This window comes from Meriones unguiculatus, chromosome 20 (genome assembly GCF_030254825.1).
Source record: "Meriones unguiculatus strain TT.TT164.6M chromosome 20, Bangor_MerUng_6.1, whole genome shotgun sequence".
NCBI lineage: Eukaryota > Metazoa > Chordata > Mammalia > Rodentia > Muridae > Meriones > Meriones unguiculatus.
Genome location: NC_083367.1, coordinates 66,385,332 through 66,402,150, shown reverse-complemented (window position 1 = coordinate 66,402,150; position 16,819 = coordinate 66,385,332). Strand labels below are relative to the sequence as shown.

Sequence of the window (16,819 nt, the reverse complement as noted above, 5' to 3'; positions counted from 1 at the left end):
ATTTTTAGGATGCATCTGCACCAGCTGATAATCACAGTTCTGACCATCCTGAGCCCATATGGACTGACCAAACAGATCAGCTGGCCAGGACAGATGGGGGCCTGGCATCCATGAATAGCTCTGGCACTTTCCTTCCCACACGTCACAGGGTGGGCTGCCTGGCCTTGGTCTGAGCATCTTTTGTGAAGCAGCACATGCGTAGCAACTGTGCACATATAACCGTTAATCCAGAATCCGCAGTGCTGGGACACTGGCCTCCTGCCCCCTGGCTTCCTAATCACATGCCTTCACCCTTGGTTCTAAGCAGAGGATAAGGGTGGTATGGGTTTCTAATCCGAACCTTCGCCAGCCACTGGCAGCCCTGAGGAGAGATTGAGGGGATGAGTTACAAAGGGCTCAAGGGCTGTCTGTGGGCCTTATCTCCTCGTACGGTTCTCCCTGTCCCAGTCCTGTGGCTGGAGCGTGGAGATGGCTCTGGGTTATATGCAGTTACAGCCTGCTGACAGGTGTAGTGCTCTTTGTTAAAACTCTACTTTATTTGGGGTGTCTAGGCCTCAACCTCCCTACCCTTAGGTGAGAGAGGAAAGTTCGGTGGGGAGAGGGGTACAGTCTCTGTCAACAGCAGAAGAAGCTAGCATTCTTCTCCATACTGCTGCTCCCCGGAGTGTTTCTCTCCCTCTCCCTGCCCCAAACCGCCGCACCAGCTCTGGTCTCTGATCTCTCCAAACCGCCTCGTGCCGCACACCACACCTTCCCATATTTATACTCTGAGTCCTAGACCACGCCCTTCTCTGTGCCACACGTGGAAGGCCATTACCGGCTGGCAAAAGCCACGCCCCTCACGAGACACCTAACAGGCGTGGACAAACTATAGCCCAACCAAAATCCCACACTTGGATTAAAACAAAACAAACTCACCTAATGTCACCAACTTTGCAAAGAAACCAAAACTTCCACTACAGATGGGGCCATCAGTTAAGATGGAAAACCGCAGGATCCTCCTCCCCATGAGAGATGGGAGAAACGCTTCTCTTTCTGCATGCTGTTGGTCTCCCTGGAGTCACGTCCCTAGATGGGACACATCTTTGCCAGGTTCTTCCTCCAGCTTCCTCTTCTGCCCAGGATCCTTGACCTGGGGACCTGGCCACCTGGCCACTGTCCCTACAGCAGGATGTGTGTGAGGTAGTTTATAGGCTGAGCCTCCTCTTGGCCTATAAATCATGGCATCTGGTGGCTGTGTGGCTTCCATGTGCTGTCAGGGGGAATGGACTTTGATAGGAAAGGCATGGATGGAATTAAGTGCGACATCCTTAGCTAACCAAGGTCCAGGTCCTAAACTCTCTCCTCTTGTCTTGCTTATTTAACCTCAGACACGGAGGCAAACACATTCCTGATGGTGGCTCAGGCTAGGAAACTGGTTCTAAAAACGGTGCTACCCAGCTATCATTGGTGCCTCCGAACCCTGCTCCTTCTCAGCTTTATTTCAAAGGAAAGGTCATGGCCTTTGTACCTATGCTCCTGAGTTCTGATCCTGCTTCTGTATTTACTGTAAAATTATAAGTGGTGTCTTGGTCAGTCATGAGCCACTCTGGTAAGATGAAGAGAAAGCTCTGATTATGTGAGAGCACATTTCTTCACAAAATCTCATCAGAAGCCAAACTATTACCAAATTACATACTTTGGAAGACACCAATGTGTCACACCCCTGCAGCCGTGGCTTTCTGAAGCAGCCAAGTGTTTTGTTTTTATTTTTTCCCACTAGAGACAGAGTCACTTACAGCCCAGACTGGCCTCAGACTCTCTGTCCCCCTGCCTCAGCCTTCTGGGCGCTGGGATTACAGGGGTTGGGGGGAGGGAAGAGGCTTCAGGCATGGCTGCTTCTGTCGGGCTTGATACCTACAAGGCTGCAGAAGTTCTGTGAGGCAGTCCACAGCACACAGATGGTGCATATGACAGAGGACTCAGAGAGCCTTTGCAGTGAAAGTGCCAATGCTTGGAGCCCCGGCTCAGCCTCCCTCTGGGAACCTGGGCAAGGTGTGTCTTGGCACCCGATTCTTTGTGGAGACAGCCTGTCTTTCTGAGTATTCTTTGTGAAGTGTGCAATTTACTAGTGATAATGCTATTAATGCGCAGAGGTATGCAGAAGAGATAGGTACTAAGTAGTGAGGCTGCAATGAGCAGTGCTCAGAAGAGCAGACTGGCCTGGAAAGGAGAGGGCCTGGTTGCCACCCATCTTAGGGCTCACCCTACTTAATGCTGAGCCAGCCTCTGGCGCAAATCCCAGCTTGGCTGGGAACCCAGGGAAAGCTAGGTTCCCTGCTGTAAGAGCCAGCAAGCTCAGAGATGGGAGCTGGCTTCAAAGAGCAAGCACTCTGCCATAACAGCTGTTGGCCCACTGTCTCCACTCCCCTCATTGTTCCTTGCCTTTTGTTTTACCTGATTTTTTTTTTTTTGAAAGGTCATAGCAAAAGATAGGAAAACGAATGGGAGATTTACAGAATTTTCACTCATATAACTTAATACTGTCATTTGTGAAGTTTTGAATTACTTATGCTAACATGTATCTTGAGGTTTCTCTGAATTAAGGTGATTCTCAGCGCAAAGCAAAACTCACACTCATGGGTAGAGTTGGCAGAGATTGACATGGCCAGACCCGGTTGTGCTTTGTGGGAATCTGAGAAGACAGGAATATCTGGACACATGAGCAGTTAGCCTTGGGTTGCTCTTCCAAAGGTCCTGAGTTCAGTTCCCAGCAACTACATGGTGGCTCACAACCATCTATAATGATATCTGGTGCCCTCTTCTGGCATGCAGGTGTACATACAGGCAGAACACTGTATACATATTAAATAAATAAATTTTAAAAAATAAGCAGTTAGCCTTGGGACAGCCAACCTTAGGCATCACTGGTCAGTATACTTTGAGTGGGTATGTGAAGGAATTAGGACACAGCAATGGTCAGGGGCCGTGTTAGTCCTTAATGGAGTCGTACTTGGAGCCTAGATCTGCTGACCTTTTCGGAAGGTCTGTCTCCTTACTATTTCTGCTCTACTGGAAGAAAACATTGCAGTTCTGGGCATAGAAAGTCATCAAAGCCTTGAAGCAGTTGCTATTGTGTTGACACCATCTCTTCTCAGGGGAAAATAAAAATAGGAAGGTTATTCCATTTACCAGTGATGACGTTATTATTCCTTTTGTCAACAGGCAAGATGATGAGTGAAGTCCTGGCAGCTTCCCGCGTCCCAGGCCTTGTAGAAATAAATGAGACAGACGAGCTTCAGAGTTCTAATGCGCATCACGCCGGAAGCATTAAAAGGAGCCCCGCCGTTGCCTGTTGAGAAGGCTCCGTGCTCTCAGGCGTGGTTTCCGGTTGAATCCAGAGGTTACAAGCATGCCTCCCTGTATTACCTGTCGGAGCAGGTTTAATTTTATAAATTCTAGACACAAACTCTATGAGTTTCTAGTTCATAGTTGTTCTTTTTGAGGATCCGCTCAGACGAACAGTATTACATCCGTAAGAGATAACGCGCTCCCACTGCCCACAGCTGGGTGAGGAATCACTGGCAACCAGCTCTACCAGTAGCATCGTCCAGTGCATGATGGGAAGGACAGAGGGGGAGGAAGCCCTCCCCGGGAGAGTCATACAGATGGCCAGACCATAATGTTACTACACCAGCGATTTTTTTTTTTTTTTCCTTGAACACGATAGATGTTTACTACTGTAAAGCCATGTACAAAAGCCTGGCTGCGGCTTCGATCCATTGTCATTTAGTTACTTCCTTGGACACTCAAAAAACACTAAAAGCTGTAAGCTTTCATTTTTAAATCCTTTTTTAATGCAACTTTGAGACAAATCCTGGGGTCAGCCTACCGTCCTGAACCCTTTGCTCCAACCTTCCTGTCCTGTCATGCAGGCAGCAGGGATGTGGGCGGAGAAGCCTTGGAGAGGAAGGGAAGCAGTGATGAGCAGGCCTCCTGCATGGTAGTCTACCACACGTCATGAATCATTTCCCAGGAGCTTTTAATTCAGGCAGAAGGCCAGACCTGATTTCTGTTTTTGACAGCTACCACTGTTCACATGAAACTTGGGGGAGGGGGACTCAAAAATTCAAACATGAGCACCGTTTATGCCCAAAAGACTATTTTCAATCATTCTTTTTGTTTGCTTTGTCAAAAAAAAAATTAAAGTGCTTGGAATTCTTTCTCTGTGGTCCCTTGGAATGTAATCAACGAGAACCTTACACCTCGCACAGTATGCTCTCACTTTGGACATTCATAATAAAAGCTGAAACTCATTTTGGTTGCAAGTCCTTTCTTTTTGCCTTGTTTGGTACATATGTCACATTTTACCTTTGCTTGGCGTCGATGCTGTGTGCACCGGTGTATGTACAAAGATGCATTCATCTTTCAAGCCCCACCCCCATCTTTTTCATTGGATGACTGACAGTTTCCAAATTTGAACAGCCAGTCTTCTGTTATTTCCTGGAAGACCAAGACATCTTTGTGTGCCAAGGTCTTTTTGAATATGCATTGCAACATGGGTTTAGATAGCTCCCAAGGATTGTACCAAGGCTTTCTTGAGTTTCTACTTATATTTCCTACGAAAGGAATCATAACATGATTTTGTTACATCTCGGCCGTGATGTAGTTTCTGTTAATGAGCTGGGACCTGGAAGAGGCCATGGCTGATACAGTGACATGGGCTTTTCTGAGCATCTTTGTTTGATCCCCAGCATGTTGGGGTGTCATTTTATATATTCCAGCATGCTGCAGTTAAGAAAGAAAACAGCTCCCAAAAAGTCCAAACATGCCAGTCTTCTGAAGTCTGTGTAGATCTTACTTGGCATTCTTACTAAAAACTGCTGTGGCATTAAGAAAGGCTCGATTTCTGGCTTTGTAATTAATCCTGTAATCGATTAATTACTACTAGGTAATTAAGTGCTACTAGGTAGGTGTCCCACCCACCTAGCTTCTGCCTCCTAGTACCTAATCCTTACCCCCAAAACGAAACAAGGATTTGGGGTTCACCAGGCTATTCTAGTGCAGATATGAACAAATGACTTGGGAACTTTGGGGGCCAGGGAGATGGCTCAGTCCAGAAATGGTTGCCATGAAAGCAGAAGGACCTCAGTTTGATATGCCGCACCCATGTAAAACACAAACAAACAAACAACAACAAAAACGGGTGTGGTAATGTGTGCTTGTATCCCAGTGTTGGGGAGATGAAGAGGGGGATCTTTGGTGTCTGTAGGCCAGCCAGCCTAGTTAGTAAGCCCCAAATCCTAGTAAGAGACCATGTCTCAAGAGAATACAGTGGGTAGCTCCTCAAGGAACAACACCCTCGGTTAGTATCTGGCTTGCACACACTGATTGATTTGACCATCTTTTTGTTAGTCGCAGGATATGGGTGTGGTGCCCGGGCCGGTCTTAAACTCCTGGGTGCAGTCTTCTTCCTGCTTTAGTAGAGTGTCGGGTGACGGGAGCAACAGATGCCTACCATCATGCCCTTCGCTGATTAAACTGGGGAAAACAGAGCAGGTCCTGAAAGTTTTCTTCCATGGATGGGATGGTGGGAGAAAGTAGAAGCATAAAGGACTTGAAACTAGGCTCATGACTTAAGAAGCCAGCACGTAGGCAATCAGCACTCAGTTGGGGGCACAGGTCATGTGTGCCAAGGGATCATCTATGGCAAGAGTTGTCTTTGGAACATCCAGGACAGCCGTCCTAGTGGCTGGTTGATCTCAGAAAGCCCTGCTTATTACCAGCATCCGACCAGCCCTTTTGTGGTCACCATGGTATTTCCCACATGCTGTCCTAGCTTTCAATCAGCAGCAAAGGAGGCCTTTCATAGGTCCCCCTTCTGGAGAGACTTCAAACATTGTCTGGCTTTTAAACCGGCAGTAGGTGTCCCTACACTGAAACTGTTGGGCAGTGACCTCGCCTTGGGTTGCCTGGGTGTGTGAGAGCCAGCCTCTCACCTGTGTTCTGGGTTGGTGACTTGATTCAGATGAGGGGGGTGGTTGGAAGCAGTTTCTTTGCGGTTAATCAGTTCTTCAGAGGATGAAAACACAGAACGAACAAACAGAAACCCAAAACAAGAGCCCCAGAGCCGCACTGTTTCAGAATCTGCCGTCCCCCAGCCCCACCAAAGGAACCGCACATAGATGGGCACTGTTAGCCAGATCGCTGGGGCTTTCAGTGGTTGAACAGGCTCCACACTGCAGAACGCAGGCTCCTCCTGCTTGCTGCCAGTGACTTCCAGACGCTTCCCACACAGCGGTGCTGGACCCAGTCATCTTGACTGCACAGGCTCTCAGAGGGCTGCTTAGTCCTCCTGGAATGGCCGTGGGCAGCCGCTGGTCTGTCTGCCCTCGAAGCCTTCATCACACCTCTTAGTGCGTGTGAGAAATGTCAGGTTTAGCCCTCTTACGTCCTCTGAAGCACGTATTTCTTCACAATGTTGTTTCTAACAGAAAAGAAGACTTGAATCGTGAGCTATATGGAAGCACAGTGAGGCCCATTGCCACACACTCTTATGTCATAGCAAAAATAAATTCCAGTCTAGTAGGAAACAAGTAGATTAAATGCCCCTTGATATAATTTAGTAAAAATCATGAACTAAAAAAATATAAAATGCATTTTATTAGCTAGACTTTCATGCAGTTTCAAGTGCTGTGCTCTGGTAGAGTTCCTAATGACAACTTCCGTAACATTAATGCAAGTATCCACAGTTCTAGAAATAATTATGGTTTTTGGATGCCTAAGACTATCAGCTTTCACCATGAAGGAAAAAAAGAAAAGAAAAGAAAATCCTGAGCATGCTTTCTACAGTTGTGCTCTTCTGGTTCCTGATAGGAAGAATAATATTGAATAGAAAGAGATACAATATTGAGTAGTCAGAGATTATTTTTTAACCTTGTGAGGTCCAAACTGAAGCTTTATCTAAAGGCCCTTCACAGAGGGTCACACTCACATTTGAAGCTCCCTTCCCCCTCGCCTCCCAGTGTGGAGCAGGCTACGTCAGGTGCCACAGTTGGCACAAGTGGGCCAGGCCTCTGCCACCTACCGCGTTGTCTTTCTATTGCCAATGGAATTTTTTCTTTTCAACTAAGGAGAAGGTAGTAATTTTTGCCCCAAATTTTTGCCCATGTCATCAGGAGTTTTGTTTTGTTCGTGTGGAGATAAGTACACATGCATGTATGTATGAATGGGTCGTAGTTGGAGGCACAGAGTCGACCAACCACAATCTTAAGTCAAAGACAAGCAGAATGCCTGACGTTGAACCCTGGTGGGGAATGCTGAGAGAGCAGAGGGTCCCAGAGGCCCACTCGGCTTCCTCATGTTTGGCCAGGTTCTCTGTAACAGAAGCCGCTGTGGCCGGCTCCAACCGCTGCTGCCCACCCCGGTGGTGGTAAGCCTTAGGACAATGTGGCAGAGACAGGTGTCTTCAGACGCCCGGTTCTTCAGCATCCACCATGTGCTCAGGACTATGCTGAGGTCAAAGGGTCAAAGATGAGTCCCTGTTACAGATCAGCGTCCAGTCACTTAGGGTCTGCACACTGAAAAGGAATACAGAAATGTGTTGCAATTCACACATACACACCTAAAAAACAAACAAACAAACAAACAAACAAACAAACAAAAAAAGCAAAAGAGATTCACAGAGGTAGCTCCAAACTAGTAATGTCTTCATAACAAAAATTAGAACAGTACTTATGTGATGGTTGATGGATGCTTTTTGCTCTGCCCTAAGCCAACAACAAGTTTATTGTTTTATTTAGATTCCAAAACATCGGGATTTGGCTTGCTTATAACAGGGAACAATTTCTTTCTAAACTGTAGGATTTCCAACGACTTTTCCTCTGATTTTTTTTTTTTTTTGGTATCCCAGAAGCAGAGATCCTTACAGCAAGTTCTGAAAGCAAGGGACATTCAGATGGAATTACCTATTTGAAGTGTGTCATCTCTCCTGCCTCAAGTGAAGGCAAGATGACTTGAAAGCAAAATATGGCACTATATTCTCTTTACTCTTAAACTCATGTATGATCCCATGAGTGTGTTCCCAGCTGCACTTAAATAGGACCCCTGTTTTCTTAACCCCTAATCTTTATGGTTACTTTACAAGTCTGACCACCATAGGTGATGCTATCAGACTAAAAGGAAAAATTTGTCAGGTTTGACCAATAAATAGATGGAGGGAAAACAGTTTAAAATGCAAGCACAGTGGCCAGCTTTTATAGCCTTTGACAAATTATAAATAAGATGTAGGAAGCTATTTCTACTAAAAAGCCAAATGGATTCAATTTGGGGGGGGAATAGCTTTCCGATTAGAATACTAATATTGAGGAGTTGGGGCTGTATCTTGGTTGGCACAGTGCTTGCCCAGCATACACAAAACTCTGGCTTCACTCCCAGCATGGTATAAACCAGGTGTGGTGGCACAGGCCTGCAGTCCCAATGCTCAAAAAGAAGGTAGAGGCAGGAGGATCAGAACATCAAACGCATTTTCAGCTACTCAGCCAGTTTGAGCCCATTCTAGAGACTCCCACTTAGAGGTAGAAGCTCAAAAAATAAGATAAAGGGCTGGAGAGACGGCTTACCAATTAAGAGCACTGGCTGCTCTTGCGGAAAAGCAGGGTTCAGTTTCAGCACTCATGTGGTAGATCGCGATCCTCTGTGACTCCATTCCTGGGAATTCAGTGCCCTCTTCTGACTCAGGGCACCAGGCGTGCACCAGGCGCACACTTTTACATGTATTCAGAAGACCCGTACACATAAAAGAACGTTTTAAAAATAAGCCAAGTATTTTAATGATAGATAGCGATATACAGATAGATACATATAGATATAAAGATAGACAGATGATAGACACACATACACACATTTATTTGGTGGAACACATAGATTGCAGAAAGACAGTGGGACAAAATGTAGTTACTTGAAGCCCAGCTATTTCCTGATGTGAGGCCATCTTCATGCACAGAGGCAAGGATGGCTTAACCAGATCTTTGCTGCCCTTGACACTGGGCAGAGAAGGACTGAGTGAATGAATCTTACTTATAGAAGTACTTAGTAGATACGAACAAGAAGACAAAGTTCAACAGCTGCTCCAGGAACCATGAGTTAAGCTCGCTGCTAGTTCCTCTCCCTTGGCAAAGGCCGACATCAGTGGTCACGACTCCCTGGAGTTCGAGGCGTGCTTTGATAACTGAAGTACCTCCAACACTGTAGATGGCACTTAATAAAGCTTTTTTCTTTTTTTAAGCTTAAATAAGCGTAGGAATGACCACCACCAAAATTGTTTGCCAACTACCCTGCTTTTGGACTTCAGCCACGACACAGCGCTGGTAGTTGATGTAATTTGAAACGGCACTCGAACTCCTGCTAACTCTACTCTCCATAACTGGACCACTGTCACGTTCTTCAGATAGAGGGTCTATGAGATAACACCACAGTTTAAACATTTCTTTAGTATTTGTGTGTTTCGTGTGCAGAGGATGGGGCGTGCACATGCCAAGGTTTGTGTGCACGGAGGTCAGAGGACAACTTGTAGAAGTGAGTTCTCCTCTCCTTGTGGGTCCTCCTGGGGATTAAATTTAGGGTCCTCCCTGGGTGTTGGGAGTCTTAGAGGTCCAAGTAGAGTCTGTCATGGATGCTGTTGGGATGAGAGGAAAGGGAAGGTTTGGTGCCAGGGACTGTATCCCACATCTGCCTCTGTTGGTTATTCATGCAGACATGTGGTCCTGGGCTATACAGGATGGAGATGAACACAGCAGCATCCCTCAGATCCATATAGTGAAAATACCATGTTTTGTGTGATTCAGGATATAATGGGCTCAGCACAGGCTGGGCACTCAGAATGATGGCTGTCATTTATCCCTAAGGTAAAATAAAGATATAGAAACATCGGATGATTAAAGGATGTTGGGTTAATGAAAGCGAGAACCAGGAAGGTGATACCCAGGCTCACAGGAGACTCTCTTTGTTTTTCCTGGATAATTGAATGGCTCCTCTGTCGCCAGCTTTTGGAGAGAGAGGTACAGCTTTACTGAGAGATAGCACTGTTTTTTTATGGGCCTCTGTTTTCCCAGGATGGGACCAACAAGATCTGCTTGGCAGATAAATCCACGGACACCTGGGAAGTGAACTCTTTGGATAAGGCCTGCTGCATGTCTGAGTTTGGGGTGAGGTGAGGGACACACAGTTAATGTCACCTCATTGCAGTCCAGGGATGACCTCAAGCACAGAGGAGAAAAGAAGTGAAGGAACAGGATTATATCATCATAGACTTTTAGTGTGTTTCTCCTCTCTTCCCAGCCTTTTTAATTACCTGTTTTGTATTTCTCTTGAATAAACAGAAATTGACTGCTTTCTGTAAGGAAAAACAATGCCTGTGGGATGGACATGACTTAACATTGTGGAGAGGAGGGAAGGGCAAAGGCTTTCCACTCTGCATGTGTGTGCCGTGTAGCTCTTGAACTGAGTGCGGCATGAGGAGTGTGTGTGTGAGGGTGTGTGAGTGCGTTTGTGCACTTCTCTGAGATGGAACCATCAAAAGGTCTCAGTGTCAGAGCCGGTAGAAACCCAAGCAAGCACCTGGGGCCCAACCTCCATGACTATAAACATTGTGGAATGCAACACAGCATTTCTGACACATTTAATCCTCTAGTTGATAAAGACCATGACTGTTCATCAGATTTGCAAAGAGCTTTGCTATACCTCCAAGACCAGAGGATCATTTTTATTACTAAGGAAGTTAATTCAAAGGAATCAGTTCAAAGATGGAAGGGCAGTAGGGAGCCAATGAAAGCAGGACTAGGTGCTGATGTAGGCACTGGTCCTGTTAGCCGAGGGTACTGAGTCGCCTGAAGCCCCGGGAAAGAAAGCTGGGCTGTGGTTGCTGATGGGACCACTGAGGCAGAGTCAGACAGCCGCAGGGACTAGCAATAGTCTGGCAGACCCAGGAGACACAGGCCACAAAAAGCCAAAAAGAAGCTGTGACACAGACCAGCAAGTTGGATTTGTACTTTTTTCTTTTTCTTTTTTGAGGTGTATGGACCCAACAGAGTTTCACAGACTGAAGCTATTTGATGACTTCCATGAGCCTGTTAAACCCCAACACCAACAGAACTTCCCTACTAAAAACATAATAGTAATAACCTCCCAGGGCTCGTTCAGTTCTGCTGTGGTCAGCCAGGCTTGCAACAACCAAGGGAACCCTGGGGACAGCCGAGAGATAACCTGGCCTCCCACCCCCGGGAGAGAACAGGCTAGTGGTTAGTGGTTCAGGCTTCACACCGCTTCTCCTGGATGGAAGATTTCTCAGCTCTAGTATGTGCTAGGATTTCCCTTCTTCCAAGCCTTGGTTTCCCCATCCATAAAAACGAGGATAAAGGTGCCCGCCTGGTGAGTCATTTTGAAGATGATCAAAAGTAGATTAGGCGTCTGGCTGACCCTGCCATGGTCACTGTGTTGAGTATATTTTGTATTGTGGAGCCGTGGTAACTTCTTACAACAAAGAGTTGATGGAATTTAACTCTCCTGAGAAGGAATAGGGCCTGAAGCTCAAGCTCCAAGTCTGAGAAAAAAGAAAGAGCCTTTTCTGTTTACTTTCTGGTCCCTGCCCTGCTATGGCTGACCTTCCAACTGTAAATCCTCCTGATTTGATTTTCATGTTTTGATACACGGTCTCCTGTTGCCTAAGCTGGCCTCTATCTCTGTCTCCATAGGTAGCCACAGATGATGTAGAATTCCTCATCTGTCTGTTTCTACCTCAGTGTGGGGATTACAGGTGTGCGTACCGCGGTTGGCTCTTGGTTTAACATTTAATTACTCAAGAATTAAACATCAAAGAAAGAAAATAATGTGTTACAAACGATTCTGTTGAAACCTAGGGGACTGGAAAGGGACATGGGAGGGGGGAGAGGGGACACGGATTGCTCCAGGAGACAGAGCGTCCTTACACGGGCAGAGAATTGGGTGTCACTGTTTAGGACCTGGTTGTGGGTATGCTGGGGGCTGGGGCCAGGGAGACTTCAGAGAGAGTAGAACAGCTGCTAGCATCAACTACTGCTTTGTGTAATTACAAAAGGGGACCTTTTGTACCAGAGTGCATACAGCTGGGGTTCAGCTCTTGTTTCCCCTCTCAGCAGTTACTTGCAGTTGAGGGCTGCATAGACTCTGAAGTGCAAGTGTCCCTCTCCAACCACAAAGAACAAGGGGAACACTGCAGCAGTGTCCATGTTCCCGGGGGGTGGTAGGATGGGGAGATAAGGAGTTCAGGGCCTTTTCTTCTGAGGGCTTAAGGAAAGGCCCTTTCAAATGTGTCCAGAGCTCTGCAGTCCTGAGCCTCTCTTTGGCTAGCTGTTCTCAGGTTCCTCACTCCAGGCTCCGGGTCCTCTCTTTCCCACCCCCACCTTGTCCCCACTCTTGTCCCCTTGGCTTCAGAGAGATACAGGGTGACCTGGCCACAGGCAGGCTTTGAAGAGACTGTTCTACAGTCTGACAGACGGTAAGGCCTGTGGTCCCCGTGCCCAGGCCAGGGAGCCAAAAGAAGGGCTTGGTGAGCTACCTGACATGGGAGGAGTGAAGATGAGCAGAGAACAGTTTTGGCATTCCCTCTTGGGCAACTTGTTCATGTTGTCACACAGCTGCCTCCACTCCCACCCGCTTCTTCTGTCTCTTGGGAGAACATGTGTCTTCAGGCTTAGGGCCTGCCCAGAGACTCAATGATCTCACCTTGAAATCTTTAATATAACCTTATCTGCAAAGTTCCTTTTTCCAAATAAGGTCACAGCCAGGGGATCCCAAGGCCGAGACAAGGACAGGCATATCTGTTCCACCCACCTGTGTTTTCTTGTGCTTCCCCTAAAATTTGGTATTCTCTGAATACATGAAGCCATCCTTGGGTAGAATATGGAATACCTTAGAATATCACTTGAACTTTTATATAAAGGTCTAAGGCCAGCCCAGAGCACAAAGAACTTACCTCTGAAAAAAAGCAAAAGATCACTGATGTGGTTGGTTCATCTTTTAAGCCCAATAGTTGGGAAGCAGAGGCAGGAGGATTGGGTGTTTAAAATCAGCTTCAGTGATGGCCTCCCCATGCCTTCACATTGGCTTTCTCTCTCTCTCTTTCCCGTTCCCCCTCCTTCCCCCTCCTTCTTTCTCTTTCTTTCACACACACACACACACACACACACACACACACACACACACACAAGCATAGGCACACATGCTCACACACACGGACACACACAATCTGGTGTGACTCAGTAGTAAAACACTTGCTGGCAAACAGGAAGCTTTGGTTTTATCCCCTGCGAAGCAGAGTAAACAAGAAATGCAACCCCAGCTCACAGGCCTGGCTCTTGAGACTTCTAAACCCGCCCCCTGCCCTCCTGACCTCAGGACTCCCGGCTGCCTGTCATCCTCACACCTCTCCCAGCATGCCCTGCCCCTGACACCATTTCAAGGTTCTCCAGCCTCGGGCCCAAGAGACTTTTATATTGAAATCTTCCAGCTCACATCGAATCAAACATTAAAATTCACCCACTGGCCACATGAAGTGTTTTTGGGCACAGGAATATTTTAAAGGTTTTAGTGTGCTGGCTTCAGAGTTTATGTGACCGAGTGACTCTTTGAGGGTGTGTTCAGGGTTTCAGCGAGATCCCATGTCTTGCAGGCATTGTGGGTAGGGCTGGTATCCGGCCTGTGGGTCTTGAAGTAGAGCAACATCTTCATAACTAGGCCCAGCTTAGCTTCATTCCCTCTCGTTAAGCAGCTCTCCTGTCTGGCTTTCCTGCTTCTCACACCATTCTTAAATGCGCCCCCTCTCTCCCCGGCCTGAATCTGGCTGACTGCTCCTCATTCTTCAGCTCTTACCTCAGATGCAGGTCCCTTGGGGGTGTGCTGGGCTTGCTTTGATCTCTCTTTCGGGGTCAGATGCTCTGTCACATCAGCCCCTGGCACAAATCGGCATTCCCGAATGATCCACAAGCGTGTCTGGGAACCCCAACTGCAGAGTGTCTGTGTGCTCATCCGTCCTCTCCCTGCGCTTCGCTGGCTCGGGAGCGCTGCAGTGTATGATCTTAGCTCCAGAAGAGCCTTTGATTTTTCTACTTTCTCGTGTAGTGAAACAGGTTTTAGCATTTTTCATTATTCTACCTAGTAACTTATGGAGAATTATAATAGCGCACGGCTTGAGCGTCCATGCCAGGGACATGTGTGCTCTGGGAATGGACCTGCTTGCCTGGCTACTTCCTGAATGATCCCTGCGTGTGTCAAAGTGCCACCACTGTAATCACTGTCACCATCATCCTACGTGGCAGCTCTAGCACATTCTGTTCCACAGAGCTGTCTGTGCCCTTCCTTTGTAGTCTCCCTGGCTACCTGGAGTAATGCAGGGAGATGGTCCATGGAAACAGCAGGGGCACAGATGACACGCTGACTGCATTTGAGACCCAGTAAAGGTCAGTCATATGTCACTGCTGTCTTATCAGGGAGCTGATTTGGAGGTCACAGGCCTGTTGGCTTACTCATCAGATGGATGATAGTCACAAACATACAAATGTCACTTAGTACCTTGGAGTCTTGGTGCCTCAAATAATTGTCACTAGGGCCTCTCAGTGCCAGTTTGACTCTTGGTTTTCCAAGATAAAGGACATAGTTCTCAAAGCTAAAAGGTCCTTCAGTGGTTGTCCGGAGGACTTAAGGAGCTGGGGCAGAGTGAAAGCACGAACTTGGTGGTGCAACTGTTGGTCTGGTGCTGAAAAGGAGGGACTGTTGCGATCTGTTAGTAGACCGCTAGCATGGTGGTAGAGCCTGGAGGGCATCCTGTAATGTTAAATAAAGTCAGGACAGAAGAACTGGGAAGGAGAGGGGAGGACAGACAAGCGGCATCCACTTCGCTGGTGGACAGGGTCACCGTGGTTTAGTATATCACAGGATGTGAGCTGCAATTATTGGAAGCTTTATTTGTTTGTCTTTTAAGCGAAGTAGGTCTGCGGGCTGCAGTTCAGCGCAGTGTGTGGGGTAGTGTGAGGGAAGCCTGGAATTCCATCCCAGCACAGAACACACAGGCTGTAGTGGTGCTCACCCATCTTCTTAGTACTTGGAAGGTGAAGGCAGGAGGAGCAGAAGTTCAAGGTCGTCTTTGGCTATGGAGCAGTGGTTGTTACCTTCCTAATGCTATGACCCTCACTCCAGGCTCCAACCATAATATTATTTTTGTTGCTACTTCATAACTGTGATTTTGCTACTGCTATGAATCATAATATAGATATTCTGATATTCAGGATATCTGATATGGGCCCCTGTGAAAGGTTCTCTTGACCTCCCTAAAGAGGTTGAGACCCAAGAGGTTGAGAACCACTGACCTAGGGAGTTTGAGGCAAGCCTGTGTTTAATGAGACCCTGCCTGAAAAAATTAATTAGGGGCTGGAGAGATGGCTCAGAGGTTAAGAGCACTGGCTGCTCTTCCAAAGGTCCTGAGTTCAACTCCCAGAAATCACATGGTGGCTCACAACTATCTATAATGGGATCTGGTGCCCTCTTCTGGTATGCAGGCATATTTTCAGGCAGACTCAGTATAAGTAATAAATAAATCTTTTAAAATAATCAATTAATTAAAAAAACTAAAGTTGTTTTTTTTTTTTATTTAGACCTTTAGATCTTTCTCCCTCTCCTCGTCTTTTCTCCTGTTGTCCCCCTCCCACTCCCACCACTCAGCAAATCAAAGAACATTCCCACGTACTCCTTCCTAGCAATCCTAATGGCCACGGCAGTGGCTCGCCATGGCCACATTAGCCACCAAAACAAAGGTCCAGGATAGAACTGGAAGTTTGAAGTCATTTTCAAAGCTCCCCCGTTATCGCTGTCTCTTTGAGTTTCCTCTCTGGAGCCTGTGAGGATGTGAGAAGGTGTGATGGAGAGTCTTTGGGGAATGGAGTGTGTGGCTTTGTTTACACCTTGGGGACCTTCCCAGGCCATCCCAGGTCCCAAGAGGAGGGTGGGAACATGCATGAAGGCTGTCCACCATCAAAGCAGTCCCTGGGCACACTCCCTCTGCCTGCCAAGTCAACAGATCTTTTTCCCTGCAAGACCGGGCGGGCACATTCCCAGTAGGGAGGTCACTGGGCCTAGCCTGCCTCTCTAACAAATCACAATTCCCCACTGACACCATGTGTGTTTCTTTCTGGGAATTCCTGTGTATCTCCTTTACCATATCTACCTCCCAGAGGAGGTCAACATGTCAGAAGCACACGCCAGAGGGTGAGTTTGACATTGTCCAGGTGGTCTTAGAATGGTCTTAGTGACTTCTCCACCCAGGTACACTTGCGGGCAACAGAGAGGGTAAACCCTCTGTGCATTGTGCGCTGGAATAAGGACACGGCCTGGCGATGTTGCCTGCATAGCCCCTGCTTTACTTAAAGCCCTGTGGCCATCAAACTGTGCCAACTTTACCTGCCATGTCAACATAGGTTTGTCCTCACCCGCAAGGCTCGGCTCCTTATGCCTGCTGCTCTTGCAAGGCTGCTTCAACAGAGCCCGTCTTCGTCCTCTAGATGACTGACTCGAAGTTCCCCCTTCTCCTTTTTGCCTTCCACTCCAGTCCCTTTGGATGCTTCCAGAACCGCTTCTCCTACCTCTTTTTCCTTTTAGTTTCTCCAAGACCGTTCAGATGTCACACTTTACTGCCAGCATCTCTGCCTGGTTTGAAATTCATGAGCGGAGGTAGAGACCTGAGGCAAATGGGTCAGCAAGCAAACCTATCAAACAGGACCCTCAGAGCTGGCAGAGCCCATCAGTGGCCAGGATC

General features: G+C 47.3%; 1 protein-coding gene across 9 annotated transcripts in view; it reads left to right on the top strand.

The window, feature by feature from the left end:
- Scaf8 (SR-related CTD associated factor 8) overlaps window positions 1-16,819 on the top strand; it is a 195,343-nt gene that overhangs the window by 132,989 nt on the left and 45,535 nt on the right. For 5 of the 9 annotated variants that reach the window (XR_009588016.1, XR_009588015.1, XM_021648990.2 and 2 more), the window contains one exon: window positions 3,205-4,295. The exons of the other annotated variants lie outside the window; for them this stretch is intronic. The gene's annotated coding sequence lies outside the window, so the exon portion shown is untranslated. Of the gene's footprint in view, window positions 1-3,204; window positions 4,296-16,819 lie in introns of those variants that run through there. 9 annotated transcript variants of the gene reach the window in all.